The sequence below is a fragment of the Panthera uncia genome, chromosome D2 (assembly GCF_023721935.1).
Source record: "Panthera uncia isolate 11264 chromosome D2, Puncia_PCG_1.0, whole genome shotgun sequence".
NCBI classification, from domain to species: Eukaryota; Metazoa; Chordata; class Mammalia; order Carnivora; family Felidae; genus Panthera; species Panthera uncia.
Window position 1 is genome coordinate 21,150,346 of NC_064818.1, and position 19,229 is coordinate 21,169,574.

Consider the following 19,229-nt stretch of genomic DNA (forward strand, 5'->3'; position numbering starts at 1 on the left):
ATCTGTTTTCCTTTTCAGCCAAGCTCTGATCTCAAGTTTTCCCCTCCCTCTGATCCACTGCATTTCAGAAAGACAAGTTTTCCTTCTATTGGCCTGACCCAAAATAAATACGTGTCTTTCTTTTTTTTTTTTTTTTAATGCTTATTTTTGAGACAGAGTGGAGAGAGAGAGAGAGAGAGAGAATGAGTGAAGGAGGGGCAATGAGAGAGGGGGACAGAGAATCCAAAGAAGGCTCTGAGCTGATAGCAGAGAGCCTGATGCTGGGCTCAAACTCACAGTCCATGAGATCATGACCTGAACTGAAGTCGGACGCTTAACCAACTGAGCCACCCAGGTGCCCCTAAATACATGTCTTTCTGCTCTAGGGAAGTTTAACTTTAGCAATTGCTGGACAACTGGCAGGGAATAAAAAATGCAGATAAAAAGAAAGTTGCAGTTTCAAAAAACCTCACAGTTGACCCTAGTTCTTCCTAGAACGTAATTATCCAGACCACACTCTATCTCTACATGAGCTCCACCCTCTTCAGTGAGAGCTCCTTCATGGGCCAGATTTCTGCCTTCTTCCTAACAGAAACCCCAGATGCTGCCTGTCCCAATCCCCCCTGTACTAGGAAATATACTGGTCCTACTATCTTTTCCCTTATTCTCACCCGCAGAAAAGGTCTGAGAGTCTTGCTAAAACATCCTTTGTAGGACAAAAGTTTAACAAAACCTATTTACATCTCTTCTGGTAACCAGCTTCACATCAAGACCCTCTCCTCTCCTCTCCTTTAATCCAGCCCCCAACCCAAGTTCCTTCTCTGCCAGCCAGGTCAAAATCATATGCTGTGATGGAAAGTGCTGTGTTTCAAGAAAATTAGAATAAATTACATTAAGTTAAATTAGTTATGGTTTAAATTTAATAGATCTAAATTTGTAGAATAGAATTTAAACAGAAAATATCCCGTCTGCTTTTCTCTTGACATAGCCCAAGTCATTTATCCAAGGTTCCATACAGAAACAAAAATGTTCTTGACATTGTCTTGTCTTGACATTAATTAAAATGGAAAGCACAATCACATACATGGTGAGGGATTCTACATGTTATACTATTGGGCCTACAAAACAATCCTGTGAGAACATCAGGGTAGAGATTATCACTGTTAGTTTGTAAAAGAAGAACCTAATGAGCAAAGAGACAAGTTAATTCCCCCGAGTTATATGTTCATAAGTGGCATCACCAATACTCAAACCCAGGACTTCTGCTGTCAAATCCAAAATTCTTCCTATTTCCTTAAACTGATTCCCACCTTCTCTAGAACCACTGGTTACTAAACTTAGCATTTCTATCAGGGCCACAGAGGCAATCATGATTCAATTCTCAGCAACTGTTCTCCGACAAGATTATTCTGAAGTTCATGGTAATCACTTTGAGACTGTCCTACACAACTCTTACTTGTTCTTTGACTGAATAATCACTTAAGGTAATAAGCAGGAAAATATAGGTCAAATCATGTCTGGTTTTATGAAAGCAGTATTGGAGACTATTATAGTGCTACAAATGCTAAATAAAAAAGATTATAATTATTTATAATCTTATAAATAGCTGCTTTTAAATAATGACTTTTTCTCTTTTTTTTAAGTTTATTTATTTATTTTGAGAGATTAAGAGAGACAGAAAGCAGGAGGGGCAGAGAGACAGGGAGAGAGAGAGAATCACAAGCAGGCTCTACACTGTCAGTGCAGAGCTGATGTGGGGCTCAAACTCACAAACTATGAGATCATGACCTGAGCTGAAATCAACAGTCAGATGCTTAACTGACTGAGTCACCCAGGCACCCCAATAATGTCTCATTTTCTAGAAGATCTTGAATTTCTGACTTTTCCATGTCTGACATATTTCTTACATATACATCCAACTACTCAACATCTGCAATAATAATTATTCCATCCATCATTTAAAATGCAGATCCATCATTATGGTTGGGTGAAAATCAAGTTTAGCTCTGTTAGCAGCATCGATATAAAATAAATTAAAAAGTTTTGTAATGTTTTATTTTTGAGAGAGAGAGCATGAGTGGGGGAGAAGCAGTAAGAGAGGGAGATGTAGAATCTGAAACAGGTTCCAGGCTCTGAGCTGTCAGCACAGAGCCCAATGCAGGGCTCAAATCCACGAACCGCAAGATCATGACTTGAGCCCAAGTTGGATACTTAACCTACTGAGCCACACAGGCACCCCCATCAATATAAAACAATAAGACTTAATCCTTATATTGTTCTTACTATGTGCCAGGTACTGTTCTAAAAGCTTTACAAGCATTATCTCTTTTATCCTCACCTAACAACCCTATGAGATTGGTACTTTTATTATCTTCATTTTAACAAGGAAACTGAGGAAAAGAGAAAGTAAGTAATTTGCCCAAAGTCCTAAGTAAATAACAGAGTTTAGATTTGAACCCAGATTGTGTGGCTCCATAATCCACAGATTTCAGTAACTTTTAGTTAACAAAAAATTTTCATTTGGTAGCAAGAATTAGGTATGAATCCAAAATTCTTATGAGTTGACTGCTAGAATCAAGTTTAACATCTTGAAAACAATCCTGTTAAGAGACCACTGTTTGTGTCGTTTTTAGTTCCTCCTTACAGTGGCCACTTTGTATTTAGCAACAATGCTAATCATCAAGACCACTCATTGTTTTAAAGTGTATTGTTTTTAAATAAATACAAAGAAAGAAAACTGATACTTTCTACAATAAAAATAAATAAAACAGCGATTATTAGCATTTTAGAGCTAGAGGGCATCTACCATATATGCCCAACACAAAACAGGTTTAATCCAATAAGCAATATGAGGTAGGAATTATTATTGTTCCCATTTTACTGATGAAGAATCTCACACTTAGAGATATTAAATTGCCCAGTGCTCCACAGCTTATACATAGCAAAGGCAACATTCAAACCCAATGCTATCTTCAGAGCCCAACTCTTAGCCATTCTATTAACCTGCCCTCTGCCTAATCTATTGAGATAACATTGGTTAAATTAGAAAAAAAGCAATTTGAGCAAATATTTCTCCACTTCAACTACACAAGGCAACACAATGCAGTGTGTTCACCTACATTCACAAATTTACCTGCCAGTGTTCAGAAGAAGTACCTAGTGGACTGAAGCACTTTAAAGACCTTTAGGGGAGAGGGGCTAGAACAGTAAGACTTTTTGTAAAGTGATACTCTCACCCTTAGTCATTAAGATAATTAAAATTCTAGATTGTTGTGTCCAAATTGGACATTTTATTTCCTTCAGGAAATCAGTCTTTTTTTTTTTTAATTTTTTAATGTTTATTTATTTTTGAGAGAGAGAAAGAGAGAGAGAACAAGTGGGGAAAAGGCAGAGAGAGAACGGGACAGAGGGTGGGTTCTGAGCTGACAGCCCATCGCGGGGCTTGAACTCACAAACCATGAGATCATGACCTGAGCCAAAGTTGGCCACTTAACCAACTGAGCCACCCAGGCATCCCCAGGAAATCAGCCTTTTATAAAATGGCTAGGCCTCCAAACACTATATTATTTCAACTATATTTGAACAAATAAATGGAAATACTTGACATTCATAATACTCTTGTATTAGAGAACAGTGCAACAATTTACCACTGACAAACCAGCAGCCCAGACTTTCCTGGAGTCCTGTGATTTGTTGCAAGTTTGAGAAGCTTAATGTCAACCAACTTGCTGAGAAAAGTCTTAATTCACTTGTTGAACTCAGACCAACTGATGTATTTGTCATGAACTATTAGAAAATTCCAAGTGGCACAGTTTTTTTTAGCAACTTGTAGCTGGTGAAAAAAATATTTCTAATATCATCTATTTCTTTTTTTCCCCCAAGGTGATATTCAAGCAATAGAAAGCTCTGTAAAGAACAAAGACAAGTATTACTGCTGTGGACAGGTAATGGATTTGATCCATTCATTCAGCCAATGATGTAGTAACAACTTAAAGTGTGATTTTAACACAAACGAGCTATGTTTGACACTAGGCTAGAATGACAATGTGGGATCATAGAGAACTGCAGCTGTAGGTGGCAAAGCTCACCCAATCTAGCAGTAATCCACCCAACAGAAGTGAAAAGTGAAAGCTCTAGAGTAGGCAAAGCTGAAACACAGCCTCAGTTTCTTCATTTATAACGTAACGAGAATTAGGTTGCTACCCAAAGGGTTGTAAGGATCAAGGTAATAAATATATAGAGTGCTTAGCACATAGTTAAGTGCTCAGTTAATATTAGCTACTGCAGATCTGATCCATTTAGCTCTCCTGTTTCACAGACCTGTTAGGGAAATTAATAAGATGAAAGTAACCTGAACTAACAGAAAAGGAGCTTTAGTGTTTTACATCTCTTTTAAGGGAGAAAATGAGGACAAGAGCTATTTCTTTCTTGTTCACCAAAAAAGCAAATATTGAGCAAATATACAACACGTGACACAGTATCTAATAGATACATGTTCATTAAATATATGCTGAATAATTATATATATATATATATATATTCATTTTATGAATGAATATATTAAGAGTTGTCTCAGCATAAGGCACACTGGATTTGTTCCTTTTTTGGGTTTTTTTTTTTTTTGAAATTTATTGTCAAATTGGTTTCCATACAACACCCAGTGCTCATCCCAAAAGGTGCCCTCCTCAATATCCATCACCCACCCTCCCCTCCCTCACATCCCCCATCAGCCCTCAGTTTGTTCTCAGTTTTTTTTTTTGTTTTTTTTTTTAACGTTTATTTATTTTGGAGACAGAGAGAGACAGAGCATGAATGGGGGAGGGTCAGAGAGAGGGAGACACAGAATCCGAAACAGGCTCCAGGCTCTGAGCTGTCAGCACAGAGCCCGACGCGGGGCTCAAACTCACGGACCGCGAGATCATGACCTGAGCCAAAGCCGGCTGCCCAACCGACTGAGCCACCCAGGTGCCCAGTTTGTTCTCAGTTTTTAAGAGTCTCTTATGCTTTGGCTCTTTTCCACTCTAACCTCTTTTTTTTCCCTTCCCCTCCCCCATGGGTTTTTGTTAAGTTTCTCGGGATCCACATAAGAGTGAAAACATATGGTATCTTTCTCTGTATGGCTTATTTCACTTAGCATCACACTCTCCAGTTCCATCCATGTTGCTACAAAGGGCCATATTTCATTCTTTCTCATTGCCACGTAGTACTCCATTGTGTATATAAACCACCATTTCTTTATCCATTCATCAGTTGATGGACATTTAGGCTCTTTCCATCATTTGGCTATTGTTGAGAGTGCTGCTATAAACATTGGGGTACAAGTGCCCCTATGCATCAGTACTCCTGTATCCCTTGGGTAAATTCCTAGCAGTGCTACTGCTGGGTCATAGGGTAGGTCTATGTTTAATTTTTTGAGGAACCTCCACACTGTTTTCCAGAGCGGCTGCACCAATTTGCATTCCCACCAACAATGCAAGAGGGTTCCTGTTTCTCCACATCCTCTCCAGCATCTATAGTCTCCTGATTTGTTCATTTTGGCCACTCTGACTGGCGTGAGGTGCTATCTGAGTGTGGTTTTGATTTGTATTTCCCTGATGAGGAGTGACGTTGAGCATCTTTTCATGAAGGCACACTGGATTTGTGACTGGGGAAGGGAGAGAGGGTTAAATATGGAAGAGAGAAGTTAAATGAAGTCTTTACAGTTATTTTCCACACTGGGACCAACAAGATCCAATCAGATCCTTTAAGTTTATTTATTTATTTATTGAGAGAGAGACAGAGACAGAGACAGAGAATGTGAGTTGGGGAGGGGGACAGAGAGAGAGAGAGAGAGAGAGAGAAATCTCAAGCAGGCTCCTAGATGTCATTGCGGAGCCAGACGTGGGACTTGATCGCACTAACCGTGAGATCATGACCCGAGCTGAAATCAAGAGTCAGACACTCGGGGCACCTGGGTGGCTCAGTCGGTTAAACATCTGACTGTGGCTCAGGTCATGATCTCATGGTTCATGGGTTTGAGCATCAGGCTCTGTGCTGACAGCTCAGAGCCTGGAGCCTGTTTCAGATTCTGTGTCTGTCTCTGTCTCTGTCTCTGTCTCTGTCTCTCTCTCTCTCTCCCTCCCCCTCCCTAGTTCACACTGTCTCTCTCTCAAAAATAAATAAACATTAAAAGAAAATTAAAAAGAAAAGAGTCAGACACTCAACTGACTGAGCCACCCAGATGCCCCCAGATCCCTTAGGTTAGATTCCCCAAATCACTGACCTATCCATAGTGCTAAATGCTGCAGACTGACCCAGGAACACAATACTAACCTTTATGTACTCATGCAAATTTAGTTCTTTAAAACCAGCTAAATCCTCACAAGAATCTCCCTAACCACACTAGCCCACTCCAGACCTTAGGAGGGCCTATTATCTATAACATTCATCTGGCACTTAACTACAGCAGAGAAGCCACTGTTTTAGAGACTTTATTCTTGTGACATTAAATTTGTTGGATCTTCTCCAAAAGACAGGAATGAAATTCTGTACATATTCTATCCCTTTCAGGTTTCCAGGCATTATTGTGGCCTCCACAAAAAAACATGAAGAGGAATAAAGCACAATCCTTACTCTGAAGGAGCTTCCTGTCTAATAAAGAGAATAAGACAGGTATAAAAATAACTTCAATGCAAGGCAGATCACAGCAAGTATCATGGAGATGTACAAGGAAAGAGATCCAAAGAGAAATCAAATAAATCTATTTTAAGCAATTAAGGCTTTATGATAGTGAGGTACATGAATGAGACCACAAAGATTTTGAATGGGCAAGGGCATTGCAGGTTGAAAAGACAGCAGGGGTAAAGACCAGCTGGGAAAACACAGGGTGATTATATAATTTGGGACCACTTTGATATTTTACTGGTTTATGGGGTCAAAAAAAAAGAATATTTATTATCAAAACCACATGTAAACTCTGGAACATAGGGACAAAAGTATAATAAGAAGACACATAGGTTGTTGAGCAAAAAGTAACATGGCCAAGACTATTCGTTAGATGGACTGATCTGGCAGGCACACGTTAGATGGAATGGAGAAGCAAAGAGATAAAGTAGCTCTGTAATAAAGGATTAACCTTTCCTGAAAAGTGGTCTAGCCTCTGCCCTTGCTCCCAGGAAGTGGCCTTGACCCTTGGAATATTCGGCCTGATAAATGTCTCTGTTTACCTTGGGGCTTTGGGTCCCTCCACACATGCTATACTAATGATGCGATTTTATCGCGGGTACCTGTGGCCACGTGCTATCCGCTCGACTTCAGGAAGGACTGGGGACTAAGGTAAATCACACAAGCAGTCAACAATATCCATGTGGCCAACCAAGACTATGACTGAGCCTCAGTGAAAACTCTGGCCACAAAGGCTCAGTGAATTCCCTGGCTGGCAATGCTGCATGTGTGTTCTCAAACACGGTTACTGGGGGAAATAAGAGTGGCCACATAACTGCACTGGGGGAGGACGATGGAGCTCAGCACATGGAACTCTCCCAGGCCTGGAAGGATGCGTGTCTTCCCTGGGCTGATCTGAGCCTGCATCCCTCCCAGTAACAAACCACAAGCATGCGCACAACAACTTGCAGAGTTCTAGGGGTCTTTCTAGTGATCTTGGGAACCTAAGGGTGATCTTGGGAACTTAAATGTGCAGTTGGACTCAGAAGCAAAGGTGATCTTGGGACGTCCAAATTTAAAATAACCAATAAGAAAACCCTCTGTAACAGTGCAGGGGGGCAGTTACGAAAGCCTGTAAAAACAGTGGTGGAATTGAAAAGGCATTGATGTTATGGCTCTACAGAGGGAAAAAAAAAAAAAAAACAAAGAAAAGTGGATAGAGACATGGTTACATATTAAGAACCTAAAAAGAGTTACCCTGGGAGGGGCTCCTGGGTGGCTCAGTTGGTTAAGCGACCGACCTCGGCTGAGGTCAAGATCTCACAGTTTGTGAGTTTGAGCCCCGTGTCAGGCTGTGCTGACAGCTCAGAGCCTGAAGCCTACTCCAGATTCTATGTCTCCCCCTCTCTGTACCCCTCCCCTGCTCATGCTCTGTGTCTCTCTGTCTCTCAATAATAAATAAACGTTAAAAAAAAAATTTTTTAGGGGCACCTGGGTGGCTCAGTCGGTTAGGCAGCCGACTTCGGCTCAGGTCATGATCTCACGGTCTGTGAGTTCGAGCCCCACGTCGGGCTCTGTGCTGACAGCTCAGAGCCTGGAGCCTGTTTCGGATTCTGTGTCTCCCTCTCTCTCTGACCCTCCCCCGTTCACACTCTGTCTCTCTCTGTCTCAAAAATAAGAATAAAAAAAGTTAAAAAAAAAATTTAAAAAAAATTTTTTTAAGAGTTACCCTGGGAGAAAGGAATTAACTAAATTATTAAGAAATAAAAATTGAAGAGCACCTGGGTGGCTCAGTCAGTTAAGCATCCAACTTTGGCTCAGGTCATGATCTCACGGTTCGTGAGTTTGAGCCCCACATCATGCTCTCTGCAGTCAGCATGGAGCCCACTTTGATTCCTCTGTCTCCCCTCTCTCTCTCTGCCCCTCTCTTTCTCTCTCTCAAAATAAATAAATACAGATTTTTTTTTTTAGAAAGAAAAGAAGTAAAATTGAGGGGTATGTTGGTGGCTCAGTTGATTAAGCATCCAACTCTCGGTTTTGGCTCAGGACATGATCTCACCACTTATGAGTTTGGGCCCCACTGTTAGTGCAGAGCCTGCTTGGGATTCTCTCTTCTCTTCCTCTCTCTGCCCCTCCCCTGCTCACAGGTTCAAGTTCTCTCTCTCTCCCCATCTCTCTCACTCTCTCTCTCTCTAAAAAAAAAAATAAAGAAAGAAGAAGTAAAAATCGAGAAAAGAGAAGGAAGAATGAGCTTGAGGAGGAAAGCAAGATGAAACGGGAAATGAGGGCTTTGGGTACCTTCAGCTCCTTCCTTCCCTGCACACATGCCACTGCCCTCATCGCCCGGGGGTCTGTTTCTTTACCCCTTGGAATCTTTCCTTGCCACTAGAACACAGCATAAATGATGCTGTGCGCACTGTGGCTCTGGCCTTTAAGAAGACAGCAGGCCGTGCTTCCCGTGTCTTGTCACCTGAGCCACCATATAAAAGGTCTGGGCAAGTCTGCTGAGGGAGGGGTGGGAAAGAGAAGCACAGAGGTATCAGATGGGTGAGAAGGCAAGGCACCTTGAACATGCAGAGCAGTGGGGCCTATGGAGGACTGTGACCACACAGGAGACCCTGGACGAGAGCCCCTCAGTCCCATGAGGGATAAAAACACAGTGCCATTTAAGCCCCTAGGCTTTGGGGTGGTTTGTCACGACATAATAAGATAACTGAATTTAAGACAGTAAATATAACAAAATCATTTTCCCTAGCTTATTTATTTAGAAAATATATGATCCTCCAAGATAACAGAGGACAAAAATAAAAGGTATAACAAATTAAAATCCCTAAATGACCCAAAGAGCTTGAGAACATTTTGCTATGTGGCTATAGATTATCAAAACCAGTTACTTTCCGAAGTACCTAATTTCCTTGTAAGGAGGCACTAAAGAGCACGCACTCAATCAGGTCTGATTGCACCTGGTGCATCCTCCCCCTCACCTCCTATCTACACTTTTCCAGCTTATTAGTATCTTCAATCTAATCCCGGTTACAAACCGCTGGCAAGCTTGCATAGTTCTGTGCTATCTGCAATCAAAGTACAAAGCAATACAAATGTTCACAAATTAATCTTTTTCTTAATCTTTATTTTGCTATATTAAAATAGTTGAAAAGAATCCATGGTACTTGTAAAATCATGGCATTTTGGTTCTAAACACTGAGATAAAGTATTGGCTAAAATAATGTCTGAGGCATAAATAAATATTTTTAAATGCTGGAGGAAACTGAGGCTGGGGGGCTCCAGCCTGGCATTCCACTCCCAAGTGACCCAAGCAAGGTATAACCACTGTCATTTCAGTTGAGTATTAAAAATTCTTAAATAAAAGCTGTGTTTTCACACTTTAAAATAAATAAAGAGCACCTGCGTGGCTCACTCAGTTACGCATCTGACTCTTGATTTTGGTTCAGGTCATGATCTCAGGGGCATTATATGGAGCCCTGAGTCAGGCTCCCTGCAGAGCATGGAGCAGGCTTAAGATTCTCTCCCTCTCAGTGCGCTTGGGTGGCTCAGTCAGGTAAGCATCTGACTTTAGCTCAGGTCACGATCTTGCCTTTTGTGATTTCCAGCCCTACATCGGGCTCTGTACTGACAGCTCAGAGCCTGGAGTCTGCTTCAGATTCTGTATCTCTCTGCCCCTCTCCTGCACTCACTCTCTCTCTCTCTCAAAAAGCAAATAAACATTAAAAAAAAAAAAAGATTCTCTCTCCCTCTCCCCTCTCCACAACTCGTTCTCGCTCTAAAAAAATTTTTAAATAAAAAATAAAGAAATGAGCAGTACCAAAACTATCAAATTTTATATGGTATTTGATATCATACAAATATGAAAACATGCGTTCTGAATACAGATGATTAATCTTTTGGGCCATAGACCCCTTTGGCAGAATGATGAAGCCTCTGGAGCCCTTCTCAAGACAGTGCTTTTAAAACATGAAATAGAATTGCAAAGGAAATCAAACATAGCAAAACACAGTAATCAAAAAAAATGTCTTTTAACAAATTTTTATTGAGCTGCTTCTATACTGAACCTGATGCTAAGGTACAACAGCAATCAAGATAGATATACTACCTCTCCTGACAGAACTTACATTATTTTCAGTAACACCTTTTTTAATTTCCAATATAGTTAACACGCAATGTTATATTAGTTTCAGGTGTACAGTATAGTGACTCAACAGTCCTATACACTACTCTGTGCTCCTCACAAGTAAATAGACTCTTAATTCTGTTCACATATTTCACCCATCCACCTTTTATTTGATAAAAATATTAAAATATTTTTAAAACAAATTTATAACAAAATAATATAAATGCTTCTTTATACATTACACTGTACAATCTAGTAGCAGGTCTAATAACTAATTTTCAAGTAATTAAGAGTATGAATGGTATTTCTAGATATCCTCAACAGCTATAATATGAAAATATTCATAATTATTACTGATGACAGTCATAGGTATTAGTAACATTACTTTGATATCTGTGCTAAATTCATAATTAAACGAAACGCTAAATTTTACTGAAACGAAGTAATTTTTTCCCACCCAAGTTCAAGGGATTTGTAAATTCTACTCCCAGTCAGTTAGTTACAATCCCCTGCCTGCAGTAAAGCACCAAGCGTGCCTCTCGTTAAGTATACTGAATTCACAGAACTTCCAAAACACTGAGCCTTGGTGCCTGGGAGAGGCTAGAACCCTGACAGAATCTCCCACTGGTTTTAAAAGATAGCAGGAATGGGATTACGTGGTAGAGGCATGCATGGTCAAGAGGTACAAAGGTTTGGGGGGTTGCATGCCTCGGTGAAGTTATAGCAAGGTACTCCCTGCAAACACTGGCATACAGTCAACTAAGGACCAGCTAGAAAGAGATCGAGATGACGGCAAGATAATTTTCCAAAATAGCCACATAGAAGTAAAAGTGTGGCCACGAGATTGGATGGGGGGGGGAGGCGGATTACAAACGTGGAAAAGACAGAACAGAGGAGATCAGAGCCTTGACTTGAGATTTATCAAATTTGAGGGGAAAGGCAAAGGACTGAAGACAGAAAAGCATGAGAGCAATGAATGAGAGATAGTAAATATTTCTTTCAGTCCAGGGCCACCAGGTGAAAAACAAGAGAGTTTGAATCAGGGCTGTGGATTAGCTCTGATATCTGATTTAAATAGACAACTTGATCCATTACAATAAAAGGAATTTAACTATAGCCAAGAAATTATTTATCAAACTGCAACTTTTTAAAAAAATTTTTATAATGTTTATTTATTTTTGACAGAGAGAGACACACACACAGCATGAGCGGGGAAGGGGCAGAGAGAGAGGAAGACACAGAATCCGAAGCAGGCTCCAGGCTCTCTGCTGTCAGCACAGAGCCCGAAGCAGGGCTCGAACTCACAGACTGCTAGATCATGACCTGAGCCGAAGTCAGACGCTCAACCGACTGAGCCACCCAGGCGCCCCAAATCAAACTGCAACTTCTGGAAAAAACTCTATCTTCTATTTAATCTTTCTGTTAAGTACTGACTCAAAATCCATCAAGGGAAAAGAAAAGGCAGGTAAGAGAAGGTAATATATCATGATAAATGCTATCTGACCTCATTATCTTCTGCCATTAATGAAAAGGTACCTTCTGCTGCCAAAAACCTCTATATAGGGACTGAGGATCATAAAAATCAAGGTTAATAAATCCTTACTGCATTTGAATGGACTTACTAGCAAATGGAACCTTGGTATACAGTGTAAGAGGCTACCAATGTTATGCCAATGTCTTACATGTAATTTAAATCTGAAAAGAGTGAAACAGGTGTACTATTTATGGTATTGCCTATCTGACTTCTTCAAATTAATTATTCTTTGACTCACTCTGGAGGTCAAATGTCATCAGCTGGGTAACTCTCAACCCCAACCTTCCTACTGTTTTCCACCTTAATTAACATACACCCAAACAGCACTTTTTGTGTACCAGGTCGTACTCCAAGCACTTTACAAACATAAATCCTTTCCATCATATCTCATAACAACCTATAACATAGTTAACGGCTGTTATCCCCATAATGCGAATGAGGAAACTGAGGCCCATATCCAATTGGATATTTTCCAACATCACAGAGCCTCATAGCTGATCAAACTAGGAATCATACTCAGGCAGCCTGACTCCAAAGTCTGTGCTTTTAACTACAGCATTCTGTTACCCACTGCTCTGAGATACCGTGGGGGCTTGTAAATGAATGTACACAGAAACATTTTGAATGCATTCTCAACAATAAACCCTTACTTCACCAAATGCCAAGTATTTAATTTTATTATTTTCCTAAACTCAATACTCTCATCCTAGATTGATAATACCCATTAAGTTACTAATTCCCTTATCTGTAAAACTAGGACTATGTTAAATGGCATTTATAGATGAACATCACTGTTTGAGAACTCTATAGTTTGGCAATTCAGAGTATTTTACTCTCAAGTCCACTTGAAGCCACTCCTTGCAAGAGGATTACTTCCTACAGTAACATCATGGATTAAAGAGCAGCTTTTTAAATATTTTCTATCAAGGGGCACCTGATTGGCTCAGTTGGTTAGGAGTCTGACTTCAGCTCAGGTCATGATCTCATGGTTCATGGGTTTGAGCCCCACATCAGGCTCTGTACTGACAGCTCAGAGCCTGGAGCCTGCTTCTGTGTCCCACTCTCTCTCTGCCCCTCCCCCACTCTCACATACTCTCTCTCTCTCTCTCTCTCTCTCTCTCAAAAATAAACATTAAAAAAACATAAAAAATGTTTTTAAATATTTTCTATTAAACTCTACATACTTCCTCTGTGCAAGCTGTGCCTAATAAAACACTGTTTGGTTTTACATTTTTCTCTCAAATACCCTGTGGTTACCCAGAAGCAGTTCATGCGCTCACTGATTCTCTGAAGTGCTCAGTTATGACCCCATGATTCTTTGCTGAGCCTCTGCTCTACTGGAGAAAAGGCTATCTTCCTATGTCCCAGGAGAAAAAGCTTCAAGAGAAGACTGTTAAAGGTCTCCAACACTAAGTGGCTTCAAGAAAACAAAAACAAGGGGTCCCAACATCACGTCTTCCCACAACTTCAGAGAAAGGCTTGGCAATTGTCTCAGCTCATTCAAACTGCTATAACAGAATACCATAGACTGGGTGGCTTATAAACAACAAACATTTATCTCTTGCAGCTCTGGAGGCTGGGAAGTCATGATCATGGCGCTGGCAAATTAGGTGTCTGGTGAAGACCCAAAGCCTGATTCAAAGACAGCTGCCTTTTCACTGTGTCCTTACATGGTAGGAGGCACAGGAGAGCTCTCCAGGGTCTCTTTTTAATGACCCTAATCCCATTCTTTCATAAGAGACCTAATCACCTCCCAAAGATCCCACCTTCTAACGCCATCACATTAGGCATTCGGTTACAACATATCACTTTAGAGGGAACACAAGTGTTCAGGCAACAGCAGCAATTAAAAACAAACAAACAAAAAATTTAAGCCAGATCACAAAATTAAATTGTAAAACTTGAAGTTCACTCATCTTTTTAAAATCTCGAATATACACAGATCTAATTTGCCGAACTGTTATAACTTTTTTTCTACACACCCTGTGACAAAATAATGGTGCGTCACTCTATCAAGATAAAAATAACAAAGGTTATTTGTAGGGAACTGACATAATATGCCTAACATTTCTAATAGGTTAGAAATTTCAAAATGATTGCTAAAGGGTTGGATATATCAAAATGTTTTTGAATAGTATCTTTAAAACTGCTGTTCAACCAAGGGAGTTGCCATTTTACTGAAAATAGTTTCTCTGATTTTTTTTCTTTCTTTTGGAAAGCTACTTAGAGCCATGAGTCACTAGGTGATTTCCTTTCTTTATTTCTGACTTACATTTCAAAGACAAAAACACTCTTCTCCTCTCGGTCTTCTTACATGTACCTGAGCTGCTATTATTCAAGGTCAGGAAGAAGGCAAGCCGGTTAAAACAAAAACTTATGTTTATTTGACAAGCAGCTTTACTCCACGGGAGTTTATGTGCGTGTCAAACATTTAAGGCAATTTAAATTTTTAGTATCTCTAGAGATGAAGCTAAATGGCTGCTAAAAACTAGCTTTCAAAGCGGCTTTCATTTCTATTTAATTTATTTGAATAAAGGGTAGCAAGCATCATATTTAAAGTATCTGTTGGACATAACTAGGACATTAAAATATTCTATTTTATTTTTCAATATTGGACTCCTAAGCAAATATTCAGATTCACTATCATCTCCAGCTAGCTGATACTGAAAAACACATAATGGCGGACTGTTACCATGGTAACTCCTCTACAACTACACATTTTCTATGGCAACCCAGGCTCCATGGAATACTAATGAAAACCCATAGCAACCGAGAGTTAAAGAGGTGATGTCTGGAAACCAAAAAGCTCACGTAACATCTATGACAAATGTTATGGATGCTTTTGTATGTTTAACAAACAATATCAGAGTTCAAAGACATTAGTTAGAAAAATCAAAAGGCTAATTTGAAGCATTTTCTGGAAAAAAAATAGCACTAATGCCTACAGGACTTAAAGAATTCACATCACTATACTATTAAATGTGAAAAAATGTTAGTCATATTTTAAAATACAGAACCATAATTTTTTACATAAAGGGATATATTTTTTCCCAGTTGCAGAAGTATTACATGCTACAATGTAAGTGAACCTGAGAAGCAACTCAGGGGCACTCTGTTTAGATCTTTTCCTGGTTCCTATTCTTTTCAAGAGTTCCAGCTGTGTAACCTTGATCACTTAACCTCTAAAAGCTTTAGGTTCTCTTTTCACAAAAGGATGTTATATTTAAAGGACACTAAATAAAGCCTCTGTGATTCCTATTCTACCATTTACCAGAAAGTGAATGTGAACACGTCATCTAATCTGCGTGTCAGCATCTTATCTGTCAAGGGGCATGATATCTGCCTCCCCCTCATTACCAGTTGGCTGCAAAATATGCTAGATATACATGAGCACTCTGGGAATAAATTAAATTTATTGTCTTAGCTAAAGAAAAAAAAAGAATTAAAATATTCCTTTATATTTTCATTTTAAAACATTGGGGTTAATTATAAAGATCCATGTAAAATCCATGCTTATTATGAACTATCTCAATGTACAATTATTTATTGAGCATGTAATATGCTGCCAGTTATGGGTATGAGAACAAACAAGACAGTTAATGTTCCAGCACAGTTCTAGCAGATAACGTCAGAAAATAAGTAAACAAAGATGACTAAAAAAAAAAAAAGAAAAAAAAAAAGAAAAGAAGCCCAGAGGAAATCATCAGACTGAAGTGAATAGAAACGACTTGTGAGAAGAGACGGGCTAATTTAACTCAGGTTGCAGTTAGTCCTCCTGAAGGAAGGGGAAGGGACTGAGAAGGGAGACTTCCAAGGCTCCAGCCATGGGGAAACAGGGACAGCCAGGTAGAGGAACAGCCATCATAAGAGCTTCAACAGGGGCATCTGGCTGGGCTCAGTGGGTACAGCATGTGACTCTTGATCTCAGGGTCATGAGTTTGAGCCCCACGTTGCGGGTAGGGTTTACTTAAAACAAAGAAACAAACAAAAAACAAAAAAAAACCTTTAAGTAGCAAAGCCTTTAATATGTTGACAAAACAGGCAGATGTCAATGGGGCTGAAGAGGAGAGAACAGGGACAGAATGAATGATATGAAAACCAAAAGGGAGGCAGGACCACAGTAAGGCCCTGGAAAGAATATAAATGTGGTTACAAGTACAAAGACTTTACCAACAGAAACACATGTTTTTATGACTGTGTAGAGAATGGATTAGGCAGGGAGACCAGATTGGAGACTGCAACACTGTCCAGTTTAGAGATAATGGTGTGACTCGTAGTATGGCAGTAACAATGGTGACAGCAAGAAACAGACATCTAGGGGCGCCTGGGTGGCTCAGTCGGTTAAGCGGCCGACCTCGGCTCAGGTCATGATCTCGCGGTCCGTGAGTTCGAGCCCCGCGTCGGGCTCTGTGCTGACAGCTCAGAGCCTGGAGCCTGTTTCGGATTCTGTGTCTCCCTCTCTCTGACCCTCCCCCGTTCATGCTCTGTCTCTCTCTGTCTCAAAAATAAATAAACGTTAAAAAAAAAAATTAAAAAAAAAAAAAAAGAAACAGACATCTATAAGATATATTTCAGATTTGCTAATGGAGTAGGTACAGAAGACAGGCTGGGAGGGAATCAATTTTTGACTCCCGAGTTTCTGACACAAACAACTGGCTGATGGTACAGTCATCTAGTATAGGGACTACAAAGGGGAGAAAGGAACCTTGTCAGAAGGGGTGGACAGGAATCAGGTGTTTTGTACTGATTTGCCTATTAAATGTTCTCCCAGGCCATAGTCATAAATTTCCTTAAAAATACTTAATTATATGGGGCAGCTGGCTGGCTCAGTCAGTGGAGCATAATATGACGCTTGATCTCAGGGTTGTGGGTTCAAGCCCCAAGTTGGGTGTAGAGATTACTTAAAAACAAAATCTTTAAAAAATTAATATTTGACTAATTGGTGTCCATTATTACAAAACTTATAAAAATCCAGAGACTCTTCTTCCAAAATGTGCATCAAAGTTATACATAAAAACTATAAAATCACATTTATCAAAAATATAAATTTAGACTAAGTTTTAGATTAGACTAATAATAGCTGTGTGATAATGAAAGAAGAATATATAAGGAAGAATATATATCTACATAAATATATTTAGAGGCTCTTGACCTTTAAAATTCTTTGTCACAACCCTTCCATTTGTATAGAATGTGCTTGTTCTATAAGAAGGATGTAAGGATCCTCATGCTTTTGATATGAATATTTTTATGTATCTTTTGTAACCTTTCCCCTACTAGATTTGAGCAGCCACCTTACTCAAATGTATACTGTTATATATACATCTAAAAACAAAATAAAAGTATTTGTATAAATAAAAAAATACATTTTGAAGTAACTATCTTTTCTATGATAAAACTAATATAGATTCATTGCAGAAATTTTGTAAAATATGGAAAAGTTTAGGGAAAATAACAATTACCTCTAATGCTATCATCCAGAGATAACTCTGATTAACATTTTTGTGACTATAAATCTAATTAGTTTACCTTTGTGTGTTTAGTTAGTTTTGGTAAAGCTGAAGAAATCTAAAATTCACATTTCAAAACTGTTGGGGCACCTGGGTGGCTCAGTCAGTTAAGCATCTGACTTTGGCTCAGGTCATGATCTCATGATTCACAGGTTCAAGCCCCACGTTGGGCTCTGTGCTAACAGCTCAGAGCCTAAAGCCTGTTTTGGATTCTGTGTCTCCCTCTCTCTCTCTGCCCTTCCCGCCCTCCGCCCCCCATGTGCTCTGTGTCTCTCTCTCTCTCTCAAAAATAAATAAACATTAAAAAAAATCAAAATGGTTTAAATGAAGTAAGGGATAACACCTTCATGCCTAGTTATTATTAAACATTTCAGAGTCTAGTCTTGCCCATTAATCTAATTCCAGACATAAGAATGGAAAACATCCTTGGGGAGGGTAGAGCCAACCTCTTGTGATGTCTGTCTTCCCCACAACCAGTTCCCCACCACCACCTGCCACCTTCAAACACTGTATCTACCAAATGAGACGTTCAGCTAACATAAGGCAAGCTTTCTTTTTTCAACCACCATTTAGTTTTACATTGCTTTGTAATTCATACACTGCATATTCATTTACATGAAAGCCAAATTATTCCTACATCCAGCAAGACACTGACTTTTCAATTGTTTTTAATCTCTTCTTATTTATAAGATAACACTTACATATAATATTTAAAATTCTATATCACAATTCAACAGAGTTCAAAATAATTGCTTTTTAAAACCCTTGACTGTTAACAAAAGTAAAAGAAACTAAAATGTTTAGAAAAGCATGATGTTTAAAAATTTTTTTTTTTAACGTTTATTTATTTTGGAGACAGAGAGAGACAGAGCATGAACGGGGGAGGGTCAGAGAGAGAGGGAGACACAGAATCCGAAACAGGCTCCAGGCTCTGAGCTGTCAGCACAGAGCCCGACGCGGGGCTCGAACTCACGGACCGCGAGATCATGACCTGAGCCGAAGTCAGCCGCTTAACCGACTGAGCCACCCAGGCGCCCCAAAAGCATGATGTTTAAGATGGTCAGTATTTTAGTTTAAGACTTGTCTAATGTTGCTTTGATAGCCAATCGTTATTTTATAAAATTAAAGCACTGGGAATTTTTAATAGTTTATTTTGGGGTTATCATCTCTATTATTTCCAGACAGAATAGTGTATATAGATTCTACACTAAACCCAGATAGAATAAACTTAGATAAAATCATGTTTACAAGTTTAATACTATTCACCTAGGGTTTAATAACAATGAAAAATCAAATGGAATTTCTACCTAGGTTAAATCCACTTTTAGCAAGTATGCAAAATAATACAGTCATCACAATACCCTTAAAAAAAAAAATCATTAGCATGACTAGTGAAAGAACAAAAGACAGCAAAGCTTTAGATATTTTATTTCAT